The sequence below is a fragment of the Macaca thibetana genome, chromosome 6 (assembly GCF_024542745.1).
Source record: "Macaca thibetana thibetana isolate TM-01 chromosome 6, ASM2454274v1, whole genome shotgun sequence".
Taxonomy (NCBI): domain Eukaryota; kingdom Metazoa; phylum Chordata; class Mammalia; order Primates; family Cercopithecidae; genus Macaca; species Macaca thibetana.
In genome coordinates this window covers 119,698,295-119,712,659 of record NC_065583.1, presented here as the reverse complement: position 1 = coordinate 119,712,659, position 14,365 = coordinate 119,698,295, and the positions used below count along the sequence as shown (strand labels likewise).

General features: G+C 34.5%; 1 protein-coding gene across 6 annotated transcripts in view; it reads right to left on the bottom strand.

Annotated features, from left to right (window-relative positions):
- Positions 1-14,365, bottom strand: part of PDE4D (phosphodiesterase 4D) — a 1,590,976-nt gene that overhangs the window by 1,274,553 nt on the left and 302,058 nt on the right. The window lies entirely within an intron of this gene.

Sequence of the window (14,365 nt, the reverse complement as noted above, 5' to 3'; positions counted from 1 at the left end):
GTAATTTCTGTCTTTCCAGAAATTTGTACATTTCATGTAAGTTATCAAATTTGTTGGCATATGATGAAATTTGTAATCCTTTATTATTTTATTGATGCCAAAATTTCTGATAGAAAATAATTCTGCTACTAGCCAGAAGAAGTAAACAAAGAAGACAAAATCGATATCCTGTTGCTAATTTCTTGCTCTAGCCCTTCTCAAAAGGCCTTTTGTCATGATGAAACCAGAAAATATAAACTGTGTTCTAGACAACAGGCTTAAAGTCAAAGCCATAAAGAAAATTAGAAACTTTTTTCTAATTAAAATATAACAGCTAAGTTATTAATTAAAATGTGTATGATAAATATTTTCTCATAATCAATTTACAATGTGTTTATTTCTAAGAAGACTGTAAATGCTCCTTAGAGGGTTAAACTCCTATTTGGAATTCTGCTGACTAAACCCCTAGGACTCTTATACATTGTATTTTCTTATTTATATTTCAGACTTGTTTATAAACTGTAAATCAGATCCCAAGAAGTATCATACAGTGACCCCATTATGAAATCCAGAAGAAGTGTGTGAGGTATTTATAAGAAACTACAATGATATCTTCTATAGCATAATGATTTTTATAGGTATAATAAAACCTCCCAAAGTAGTTTGAAAAAGAGGGCTTGCCCTCAACCACTATGAACCTGTAGTTAATTAGGGAGCCTCCACCTGGAAATATAAACAGTCTCTCATCTTTAGGCTGTAAACTAGAATGACAGCCTAGATCCCACTCCTCATCTCTTACTCTAAACTCAACAATGAGGAGTCATCACATACTATTTGAGCATACAAATGTCAAAAGACTCCAGGGGCCATTTAGTTCAGCCCTCTCAGTTCACAAAAAAAATAAAATAAAACTGAAGCCCAGAGAGGCCAGTAACTTTATCAATATCATACAGCTATTAGTCTCCAATCCACTGTGATTCCCATCTCACTATAGCATTGCCAACTTTCCTAATATTTTCAGAGTTTGAGGTTACAAATTCCTCCTTATTATGTTATTGATTTTAAAATATTTCACTATAACAGAAAAATATTTTTAAAAAACACATGACTATGCCCTTAACCTTATTAGACTTTAGTAGTTTATTATATTTCCTCTTTTTGTTAAGAAATGAAACAATTCATCCCCACACAAATACAGCCAATTTATTTCTGACATCAGTGGAAAAGCAGTTCTGTGGAGAAAGGATAGTCTTTTCGGCAAGTGGTGCTGGAGCAATGCATACAGATATTCACAGACAAATAAAATAGATAAAATAAACCTCAACGTACACCTCACTATTTATACAAAAATTACTTGAAATGGGTCGTAGAATTAAATGTAAAACTATAAAACTTCTAGAAGATAGGAGAAAAATTTTAGGACTTAGTGCTTGGTGATGAGTTTTCATAAAGAATGACAACAAAAGCATAATTTACTTTTAAAAATCAGTAAATTTGACTTCATCAAAATGAAAAACTTTTGTTTTGTGAATGGCCCTGCTAAGGGATTGAAAAGATAAGCTATGGACTGAGAAAAAATATTTGTAAACCAAATATTATACAGAGGACTTATATCTACAACAACAACAAAAATTTAAACCCTCAAATCTCAATACTAATAAACAATTCAATGTGAAAATGGCCAAAAGACAAAGTCATTTCATGGAAGAAGACATATGGATGGCAAATAAGCACATGAAAAGATGCTCAACATATCTACCTATGATATGCAGAACAATGGCTCCCTAAAAAAGTCTACACCTAATCCTCAGAACCAGTTATTCTGGCATGGCAAAGGGGGCTGTGGTTGCAGATGGAATTAAGATTGCCAATTAGCTGACCTTAAAATACAGCCATTATTTCAGATTATTTGGTGGGGCTACTTTAATCACAGGGGTTCTGAAAAGTGGAAGACCCAGGCAGAAGAGGGAAAAATGATGTGATGTGAGGACTGAACCCACAAATGCTGGATTTGAAGACAGAGGAAGGGGAGCCATGAGCCAAGGAATATGAGTAGAGCCTAGGAGTTAGACAAGACAAGGAAATGAATTCTCCCTTACAACCTGCAGAAAGGAATGCCAACACTTTGATTTCAGTCTGGTGAAAACTGTGTTAGAATTCTGACCTACAGAACTGTAAAATAGTAGGTTTACGTTGTTTTAAGCCACTAAGTTTACAGTTATTTGTCACAGCGTCAGTAGAAAGCTAGTACATTATCCATCAGAGACATGCAAATTAAGACGATGATAAGACATCACTACACACCTCTTTGAACTGCTAAAATAAAAAAACAGTGACAATACCAAATGCTTACAAAGATGGAAATAATTGGATCTCTCACATGTCATGAAGTGAACAACGACATATGGCTGTACCATAAAATGGTACAGCAGCTCTGGAAAATAGTTTTAATTTTCTGTAAAAACTATGCATTTACCATATGACCTCATAATTCACTCTGAAGCATTTATCCGAGACAAAAAGAATTATGATTGCAGCAACACTTATATGCAGTTGTTTGTAGTAGCCAAAAATTGAAAAGACTAAAATGCCCCACAAAAGGTGAATAGTTTAAGAACTGCTACATCCATATCATGGAATACTACTCAGCAACAAAAAGGAATGGATTACAGATTCACAAAACAGCTTGGAGGATCTCAAGGATCAAAGACAGTATGCAGGGTAGAAAAAAAAACCAATTTCAAAAAGTCACACTATATGGTTTAATTTATATAACAGTTTCAAAAAGACAATATTTTATAGAGATGAAAATCATATTAGGTGGTTACCAGGGTTTAGGTATGGTGGCAAAGGGGTGTGGCGGTGACTATAAAAGCATAGCACAAGGGAGATCTTTGTAGTGATTGGGGCTCTTCTGAATCTTGATTGAAGTGGTGATTACACACATCTACACATGTAACAAAATGACAGAGCTACACAAACACATGAGATCAATGTCAAATTCATGACTATAATAACTAGAGTAATGAAAAGTGTAATCATTGGGGAAACCGGGTGAAGGGTACATAGGACATATCTGTACAATTTTTGCAACTTCCTATGAATCTTTAATTATTATCAAATAAAATGTTGGGAAAAAAACAAACAATTCAGTTAGATTTGAAAGCCCAGTGTGTCCTTCCCTCTCTGAGCCCATTTGCCTCCTTCCCTACCTCCCTTCACAGAAAAATCCTACAATTGGTGCTTAGGATTTCCACTCTCTTTTAATTATTTTACTGCCTATGAATGTATTCTTTAAAAACGTACAATATTGTTTTGAATGTTCTAAAACTTCCTACAAATGGTATTGTATAATATTAATCCTTCTGCAAGTTGTTTTTGTTTTTGCTTAAATTTATATTATGTTGTTTATTATGTTGTTTATTAAATTTATTAACATTACTCATTAATGTATCTCATGGAATTTATACATTTCATCTACTATGCTGTAGTCCACTGCACAAATATCCCACTTTTTATTTGTACTTTCTTCTGTTTATAGAAACACAGAATTTTATTTTTGAGTATCATGCTATTTCAAAATAATGCTAGAATAAACATCTTTGTGCATGTCCCCTGGCAAACACATCTAATCATGTTTCTAGATATACGCCTAGAAGTGGAATTCCACCTTCAAGATATGCAAATGTTTAACTTTACCCAGTAAAGTCAAACTACTTTCCCAATTGGTTTTACCAATTTATTCTTCTACGTAATTCCCAAATTTGGCACTTTCACACTTTAATTTTTAAAACTGGTGGGTATGAAATAAAATTTTCATTTTTTAAATTTGCATTTACCTGATTATTAGTGAGTTAAGGCAAATATTTGTCCATTTTTATTTCTTTTGTCAATTGTTTGTTTATATCTTTCACCTATTTTTCCATTGGATTGAATTTTTTAGTATTTATTTGTAAGACTCCTTCATACAAAATGCATACTAATTTTTGTTGGTTGTATATACTATAAATATCTCCTAGTCTGAAGCTTTTTAAAAATGTTGGTGTAATTTGCTATACAAAAATGTTTGTTTTAATATATTCAACCTATTATTATTTTTCTTTATAGTTTGTCTTTTAACCCCTTTATGCCTGAGTTTGCAATATTTTTTGGAAGTTTTGCAATCAGGCCTTGGTGATGATCTTGAGCAGTAGGATAATAAATAACTCTCATATGCTTAGCATTCCAGTAATGGAACACTAGGCATACATGGGTTTTAGTCTTAAGAAATCCTTCCCTGCCCAATGGCCACAAAGATATTTCATATATTTTCTTCTAAAAAATATAAAATCTTTACTCTTCTTTTCACCTTTACACCTACATTCCACATGGGATTTAATTATTGTATGTTGTGAGAAGGGGATCTCATTATTTCCCCATGTGAATAATTATATCTCCTAGCATCATTTATTGTATCCTTACCACACTGATTTGTAATACATCCTTAGGCATACATGAGTCTATTTCTGAACTTGGTATGTTTATTTATTGCTGCTCCAATATCCCAATGTCTTAATCACAATACCTTTACAGTAGCTCTTGACATGTGGTAGGGCTAATCTTCCCAACTACTTCAAAATTGTGTTGGTTATGACTGACGCTTAGCTCTTTGTATACATTTTGGATTCAGATTGATCAGATTGTCAGGTTCCTCAAAACAACCAATAAAAACACCCTTGTGTGAGCTCTTATTAGAATTTATAAATTAATAAAGAATTGAAATCTTTCTGATATTAAGTCATACTGCTTTAAGTATAGTATATCTTTCTATTTATCATCATCCTTGTGTCTTAAAATTTTGTAATTTGTAAAGATTTCTAAAAATCTTTTGTTAGGTTTATTACTACATGTTTCTAATTTTTGTTGTATTCATGGTATCTGCTTTTAAATTGAATTTTCTAATTGGTTTTTGCTGGGGTACACAAAGGTGGTTTATTTCATATCTAGCAATTATCCTGAACTTTTGTATTATTTTCTAATAGTTTTTCAATGAAGTCTCTTTTCTAGTAACCATTATGTTTCTCTTTATTCTTTCTTTCTGCCTTTTATTTATTTCCTTTATCTATAATGCTGACTAGAACAACCAATTAAATGTAAACAGAACCCAAAGTCATTCTTCTCTTCTTTCAGATGTACAGGGATTGTTTCCAATATACTAGTAGCTGTAACATTTCCAGTGGTTTCCTTGATCAAACATGCCATGTTAGTCTATTTATTAGTCTTTTCTTTTTTTTTTTTTAATTATACTTTAAGTTCTAGGGTACATGTGCAAAACGTGCAGGTTTGTTACATATGTATACATGTGCCATGTTGGTGTGCTGCACCCATTAACTCGTCATTTACATTAGGTATATCTCCTAATGCTATTCCTCCCCCCCTGCCCCCACAATAGGACCTGGTGTGTGATGTTCCCCTTCCTGTGTCCAAGTGCTCTCATTGTTCAATTCCCACCTGTGAGTGAGAACATGCGGTATTTGGTTTTCTGTTTTTGCGATAGTTTGCTGAGAATGATGGTTTCCAGCTTCATCCATGTCCCTACAAAGGACACGAACTCATCCTTTTTGATGGCTGCATAGTATTCCATGGTGTATATGTGCCACATTTTCTTAATCCAGTCTGTCACTGATGGACATGTGGGTTGATTCCAAGTCTTTGCTATTGTGAATAGTGCCACAATAAACATACACGTGCATGTGTCTTTGTAGCAGCATGACTTATAATCCTTTGGGTATATCCCCAGTAATGGGATGGCTGGGACAAATGGTATTTCTAGTTCTAGATCCTTGAGGAATTGCCACACTGTTTTCCACAATGGTTGAACTAGTTTACAGTCCCACCAACAGTGTAAAAGTGTTCCTATTTCTCCACATCCTCTCCAGCACCTGTTGTTTCCTGATTTTTTAATGATTGCCATTCTAACTGGTGTGAGATGGTATCTCATTGTGGTTTTGATTTGCATTTCTCTGATGGCAAGTGATGATGAGCATTTTTCCATATGTCTGTTGGCGGTATGAATGTCTTCTTTGGAGTAGTATCTGTTCATATCCTTTTGCCCACTTTTTGATGGGGTTGTTTGGATTAGTCTTTTCAGAGCTTTCGATTTTGTTTTATATATTATTAATACACACATTTTTCTTTTATTATACTTTATGTTTGCTTTGCCTCCTCTCAATTCAAGTTCTTGAATTGGATGCTGATCTTATTATTAATAATATTTACTTCTTTGGAAGCAAGACGGTGGAAGAGAAGACCCCACTGATTGTTCCCCAAGCCCATAGGAACAATGTAACAACTATCTATGCAAAAATCGCACCTTCAGAAGCATCAAAAATCAGGTACCAGCTCAGCTATGGTGGGGTAGGGCAACAAGCAGTCTCTTGGTGTCCCCAGTTCCAAGGCTTGACTCTTGAATGGCATTTCTGGACCTGCCCTGAGCCAGAAGGAAGTCTGCTGCACTGAAGCGTGAGTCCCAGGCCTGGCTGCATTCACCACAAGCTGACTGAAGAGCCCTCGGGCCTTAAGTGAACAGTACCTTAAGTATGGCCAGGTATCTAGGGCCTTGCCAGATAGTGGTTACAGCAGGCCTTGGACAAGACCCAGTGCTATGCTGGCTTCAGGTCTGACCCAATGTAGTTTTAGTGCAACAGGTATGCTTGTGTCACTCCACCCCTAGCCCTAGGTGGTTAACTCAACGTAGAGAGAGATTCTGTGTTTGGGAGAAAGTAAGGGAAAAGAACAATAATCTCTCCCTGGTAATCCAGATGATTCTTCTGGATCTTATGCAAGACTAGCAAGGCAGTACCTCTATGATTCTGCAAGAACCACAGCATTACTAGGTTTGTGGTACCCCCTGATGGAGATATGGCTTAGATCATAATACCCAAGTACTTTGGAATACCTGAAAAGTCTTCCCAAGTAGAATGGATATAAACAATCCCAGACTGTGAAAATTACAATACCTAACTCTTCAATGTCCAGACACTGACAAACACCAACAAGCATTAAGACCATCCAGGAAAACATGACCTCACCAAAAAATCTAATTAAGGCATGAGAAACCAAACCTGGGGAAAGAGGGATATGTGACCTTTCAAACAGAGAATTCCAAATAGCTGTTTTGAGGCAACCCAAAGAAATTCAAGATAGTACAAAGAAGGAATTCAGAATAATATCAGATAAATTTCACAAAAAGATTGAAGTAACTAAGAAGAATCAAACAGAAATTCTGGAGTTGAAACATGCAGTTGATATACTGTAGAATGCATCAGAGTCTCTCTCTCCCTTTTTTTTTTTTTTTTTTTTCCAGATGCAGTCTTACTCTGTCACCCAGGCTGAAGTGCAGTGGTGTGATCTCGGCTCACCGCAACCTCTGCCTCTAGGGTTCAAGCGATTCTCCTGCCTCAGCCTCCCAAGTAGCTGGGATTACAGGCACATGCAACCACACTTGGCTAATTTTTGTATTTTTAGTAGAGACGTGGTTTCACCACGTTGGCCAGGTTGGTCTCGAACTCCTGACCTCAGGTGATCTGCCCGCTTTGGCCTCTCAAAGTGCTGGGATTACAGGTGTGAGCTACCGTGCCCAGCTGGAGTCTCTTAATAGCAGAATTGATCAAGCAGAAGAAAAAATTAGTGAGCTAGAAGGCTATTTGCAAATGCACACACAGAGAAGACAAAAGAAAAAAGAATAAAGCATGACTACAAGATCTAGAAAATAGCCTCAAAAGGGCAGATCTTAGAGTTATTGGCCTTAAAGAGGAGGTAGAGAAAGAGACAGAGGTAGAAAATTTATTCAAAGGGATCATAACAAAAATCTTCCCAAACCTAGAGAAGGGTATCAATATCCAAGTACAAGAAGATTATAGAACATCAAGCAGATTTAACCCAAAGAAGACTAACTCAAGGTGTTTACTAATCAAACTCCCGAAAGTTATGGAGAAAGAAAGAATACTAAAAGCAGCAAGAGAAAGGAAACAAATAACACAATGGAGCTCCAATATGTCTAGCAGCAGACTTTTCAGTGAAACCTTAAAGACCAGGAGAGAATGACATGACATATTTAAAGGTCATAAAGAAAAAACTTTTACCCTAGAATAGTATATCTGATGCTAATATCCTTCAAACATGCATTGCCTATAACAAACACACTTCACCTATAAAAACACACACAGACTGAAACTAAAAGGGTGGAAAAAGATATTCCATACCAATGGAAACAAAAAGAGCAGGAGTAGCTCTACTTATATCAGACAAAATGGACTTCAAAACAAAAACTGTAAGAAGAGGCAAAGAATATAATGATAAAGGGATCAATTCAGGAAGAGGGTATAACAATTATAAATAGATATGTACCCAATACTGGAGCACCCAGATATAAAAAGCAAATATTATTAGAAATAAAGAAACAGACCCCAAGAAAAAAACAGCTGGGAACTTCAACACCTCACTTGCATCATAGCACAGATCTCTCAGATAGAAAATCAGCAAAGAAACATCAGACTTAATGTGCACTATAGATCAAATGAACCCAACAGATATTTACAGGACATTTCATCTAATGGCTGCAGAATGCACATTCTTTTCCTCAGCACATGGATCATTCTCAAGGACAGACCACACGTTAGGTCACAAAACAAGTTTTAAAATGTACAAATAATTTCAACTATCCTCTCCAATCACAATGGAAGAAAACTAGAAATCAAAACGAGGAATTTTGGAAACTATACAAACACATGGAAATTAAACAATATGCTTCTGAATGATCAGTGGGTCATGAAGAAAATAAGAGGGAAATTGTAAAATTTCTTGAAACAAACAATAGTAGTAACACAACATACCAAAACCTATGGGACACAGCAAAAGTAGTACTAAAAGGGAAGCTTATAGTTTTAAGTGCCTACATCAAAAAAGAATTAAAACTTCAAATAAAAAATCCAATGATGTATCTTAAAGAACTAGGAAAGCAAGAGCTAACCAAACCCAAAACTAGTAGAAGAAAAAATAATAAAGTTCAGAGCAGAAATAAATGAAATTGAAACAAAGAAAATACAAAAGATCTACACAAAAAAAAGTTTGTTTTTTGAAAAGACAAAATAGATTAACCTTTAGCCAGACTAATTAAGAAAAAAGAGAGAAGACACAAGTAAATAAAATAGAGATGAAAAGGGAGACATTACAACTGATACTGTAGAAATTTGAAGGATCATTAGTGGCTACTGTGAGCAACTAAATCCCAGTAAATTAAAAAATCTAGAAGAAATAAATTCCTAGACATATACAACCTACAAAGGCTGACTCAGGAAGAAATCCAAAACCTGAACAGACCAATAATAAGTAACAAGATTGAAACTACAATAAAAAGTCTCTCAGTAAAGAAAAACTGGGGACCTGATGGCTTCAGTGCTTAATTCTACCAAACATTTAAACAAGAGCTAATAACAATGTTTCTATTCTGAAAAATAGAGGAGGAGACAACACTTCCAAACACATTCTATGAGGCCAGTATTACCCTGATACCAAGACACATCAAGACATCACATCAAGAAAAGAAAACTACAGACCAACATCACTGATGAATATTGATGCAAAAATCCTTAACAAAATATTAACAAACCAAATTCAACAACACATTAAAAAGATAACTCATCATGACCAAGTGGGGTTTATCCCAGGGAAGCAAGGATGGTTCAACATATGCCAATCAATCAATGTGATAGATCATATCAACAGAATGAAGAACAAATACCATTTCAATTGATGCTGAAAAAACATTTAATAAAATTTCACATCCCTTCATGGTAAAAAACCCTCAAAAAACTATGTATAGAAGGAACATACATCAACACAATAAAGCCATATACAAAAGACGTTTACCTAGTATCACACTAAAGGATGAAACACTGAAAGCCTTTTCTCTAAGACCAGGAACATGATAAGGATGCCCATTTTCACCACTGTTACTCAGCATGGTACTGAAAATCCTAGCTAGATCAGTAAGACAAGAGAAAAAAAAACACGTTGTTTCCAAATTAGAAAGAAAGGAGTCAAATTACCCTTGTTTGCAGATGATATGATCTTATATTGGGGAAAACCTGAAGACTGTCAAAAAAAATATTAGAACTGGTAGGCAAATCCAGTAAATGTACAGGATACAAAATCAATATACAAAAATTAGTAGCATTTATAAATGCCAAGAGTGAACAATCTGAAAAAGAAATCAAGAAAGCAGTACCATTTATGATAGCTACAAACTAAATAAAATACCTAGAAATTAACCAAAAAAGTGAAAGATTTTTACAATGAAAACTATAAAACGCTGATGCAAGAAATTGAAGGACACAAAAAGATGGAAAGATATCCCATGTTCATGTACTGGAAGAATCAATATTGTTAAAATGTCCATACTACCCAAACCAATCTACAGATACAATGCACTCCCTATCAAAATATCAATGACATTCTTCACAGAAATAGAAAAAAAAAATTCTAAAATGTATATAGAACCACAAAACACCCTGAATAGCCAAATCTAACCTAAGCAAAAGGAACAAAACTCAAGGAATCACATTACCTGACTTCCAAATTATACTACAGAGCTATAATAACAAAAACAGCATGGTATTGGCATTAAAGGTGGACACATAGACTAGTGGAATAGAATACAGAACCCAGAAATAAATCCATACCTCTACAGGGAACTTATTTTCAACAACAATGCCAAGAACATACATTAGGGAAAGGATGATTTCTTCTATAAATAATGCTGGGAAAACTAGATATGCATATGCAAAAGAGTGAAACTGGATCCCTATCTCTCACCGTATCCAAAACCAAAATGGATTAAAGACTTAAATCTAAGACCTCAAACTATGAAACTACAAAAATAAAACTTTGGGGAAAACTCTCCAGGACACTAGACTGGGCAAAAATTTCTTGAGTAATGCTACACAAGCACAGGGAACCAAAATAAAAGTGGACAAATGGGATCACATCAAGTTAAAAAGCTTCTGCACAGTAAAGGAAACAGTCAACAAAACAAAGAGAAAATCCACAGAATGGGAGAAAATATTTGCAAACTACCCATCTGATAAGGGATTAATAACCAGAATATATAAGGAGCACAAACAACTATATTAAAAAAATCTAATAATCTAATTTTAAAATGTGTAAAAGAGTTGAGTAAAAAATTTTCAAAAGAAGACATACAAATGGAAAACATATATGAAAAGGTGCTCAATATCACTGATTGATAAATGTAAATCAAAACTACAGTGACGCATTATCTCACTCTCATTAAAATGGCTTTTATCCAAAAGAGAGGTAACAACAAATGCTGGTGAGGATGTGAAGAAAACGGAACTCTTGTACACAGTTGGTAAAAATAGCGCTACTGTACGATCCAGCAATCCCACTCCTAGGTATATAACCAAAAGAAAGGAAATCAATATATCGAAGAGATATCTGTACTCCCATGTTTATTGTAGCACTAGTCAAAATAGCCAGGAATTGGTAGCAATCCATTAGCGGATGAATGGATAAAGAAAATGGGATACATATACACAATGGAGTACTATTAAACCATTAAAAAGAATGGGATTCTGTTATTTACAACAGTGTGGACGGAACTGGAGGTCATTGTATTAAGTTAAATAAGCCAGGCACAGAAAGACAAATTTTGCATGTTTTCACTTATGTGTGGGAGCTAATTTCAATTAAAACAATTGAACTCATGGAGATAGATGGTAAAAGGATGGTTACCACAGGCTGGTAAGTTTAGTGGAGGAAGAAGGAAGTGGGGATGGTTAATGAGGTACAAAAAAATAGAAAGAATGAGTAAGACCTAGGATTTGCTAGCCCAACAGAGTGACTATAGTCAAAAATAATTTAACTGTACAGTTTTAAACAACTAAAAGAGTATAACTGGATTGTTTGTAATGTAGAAAATAAATGCTTGAGGTGATAAGACACCCCATTTACCCTGATGTGATTATACATTCATGCCTGTATCAAAATATGTACCCCATAAATATATACATCATGTACCCCATAAATATAACATCTACTATATGTAGCCACAAAAATTAGAAGTTAATTTTTTTAATTTATATCTTTTTTCCTTTTCTGATATAGGCATTTAAAGCTATAACTTTCTAACTATAACTTTTGTTGCTTCTCATACAATATTTAATGTATTAATTTAATTAACATTCAGTTTTAAATATTTTCTAATTTTCATTATTTTTTTGCTTGACTCATGAGTTGTTTGTAAGTGTGTTTATTTAATTTCAAATCCATGTGGGATTCTTTTTGTTGTCTTTTAATTTAAATTATTAATTTAATTGCATTATAGTCAGATATTGCCTCTTCCCAATTCTTCCTGTGCCCTCTTTCTAGAAGGCCTATGAAACATGTATTGAATCTTAGGCTCTCCAACATGTCTCTTCTTTTTCTTATCTTCTATCATTTTCTTTCCAGTGCCTTCTGGTTGATTTATTCCAATTACATTACAGTCCACTAATTTTCTCTCCAGCTATATCTAATTTGTTAAACCTGTGATAAATTATTAATTTCAATTACTTTAGTTTTCACTTTTATAATGTCTTTTTTTCAAACCTCATTTTTTCTTATATTTATAATTCATTTATGTCTCTATCATTTTCAATATTCTTTCTTCATAGTCTATGTGATAGTTCCATCATTTTTAGGTCTTATTCTAATTCTGCTCTTTGTGTTTGCTAATTCTCACTCATGGGGGATTTTGTTCTTATGTTTTATAGTTTGAGGTTGAGAGTTAATCTTTAGAAGATATTTATCTATAGGGGAATCATGTTAAACGCGGTTGAATGGTATCTTTCTCCTAAGAAATTTGCAACACATTCTGCCAGGTGCTTTAGAAGGATCATTAATTTGGGCTCTCTGTAGTTAATTTTTCAAGTTGTAATTTTTCCATACTACACAAGTAGTACAAATTCAATTCCCAAACCTAAATGAGGTACAAATCCATAGAGATGTGTCTTTGAAGGAGACATTCTTTTTCTAAGACACAGCTTCCTTGTCTCTTCTGTGCTGATGATTAATTTTTTTTCAGTCCTTTCCATTCCAAGGTCACAACTTTGTGCTGAAGATCTCTTTTCTAACCCATAGAACCTCAATTTTCCATTTCATATCTCAAGCCCTTGGTTAGTGAGACTAATAATACTCTCCCAAAGGCAGCCGCAGCATCAATTCAAATGTTTATCCCTGGGGTTTTCAATTCAACCTTTCCACTTCTGACCCATAGTGATGATTTTACTTCCTTTCAAGATTAGACATGCATGGAAGAGTTTACTTATTTTATCTAGTATTTCTAAGCATTGTAGCAGGGATGATAATAAGGTTATTAGCCATGTTTCTAGAACGGTTAGTAAAAAGTAACTTATTTTCTCTAGTAAAAATCAACTTACAGCACAATTGGCAAGATGAATCCTTGTAATTTACCAATTATGAAACTTTTTCTGTTTGCAATTATATTATCCAAAGCTTGTTTGACCCCACTTGGTCCCAGTTTCAGAAAACCACATGGAAAAAATATATAATAATTATAGGTGCATACACAGCCCCTAGCTACAACTAGAAACATTACACTGAACTTTACATGGATCCAAATAAATCCTTTAATTTTCTGGACTCCCTCTGAAGCCCATCCCATCACCTTTTTCTAGAGTCCTGTAGTGCTTCCTCTCTCCTTTCTCTCACACACACTCAAGACAGAGACAGAGAAAGGGAGAGAGACCATTTTTCATATAAGTGTTCACTGCTTACTGTCAACAAGTTGTATGACTTTTCTTCTTCCTTTCCATTAATTCAATACAACTTGTCTAAGTTCCTGCTGTGCTTTAGACATTGGAGATGTTGCCAAAAACAAAACAAAACCTTTGACCCACAGGGTTTCAATCATAGGGTAGAAGAAATACAAATAATAAAATAAATACATTTTAGTTTGAACCAAATGAAATGGCCAATATTCAGCTGTTCTTGATCCACCCAAAGGCAATTTCATATGGTTCAACTTGATAGAATATGAGAGGTGGTGCTACGTGCTGTGAAGATAGGGTAAGTGAAGAGAAACTCATGGGTGCATGTGAGTGTGCTATTTTAGATAGCATGGCCACAGATCTCTCTTTTAAGTGCTGTTTGAACAGATGAGAATGAAGTGAGAAAATGTGTAATATGAATATCTGGGGGAAGAACATTCTAATCAGAAATGAAGGTGGAAAGGCCCTGAGGAGGGAAGGCATATAAAAGAGCAGCAAGGAAACAGAGGGACCTGGAGGGAGCGAGTGACAGTAAGAGTGGTGCAAGATAAGGACAG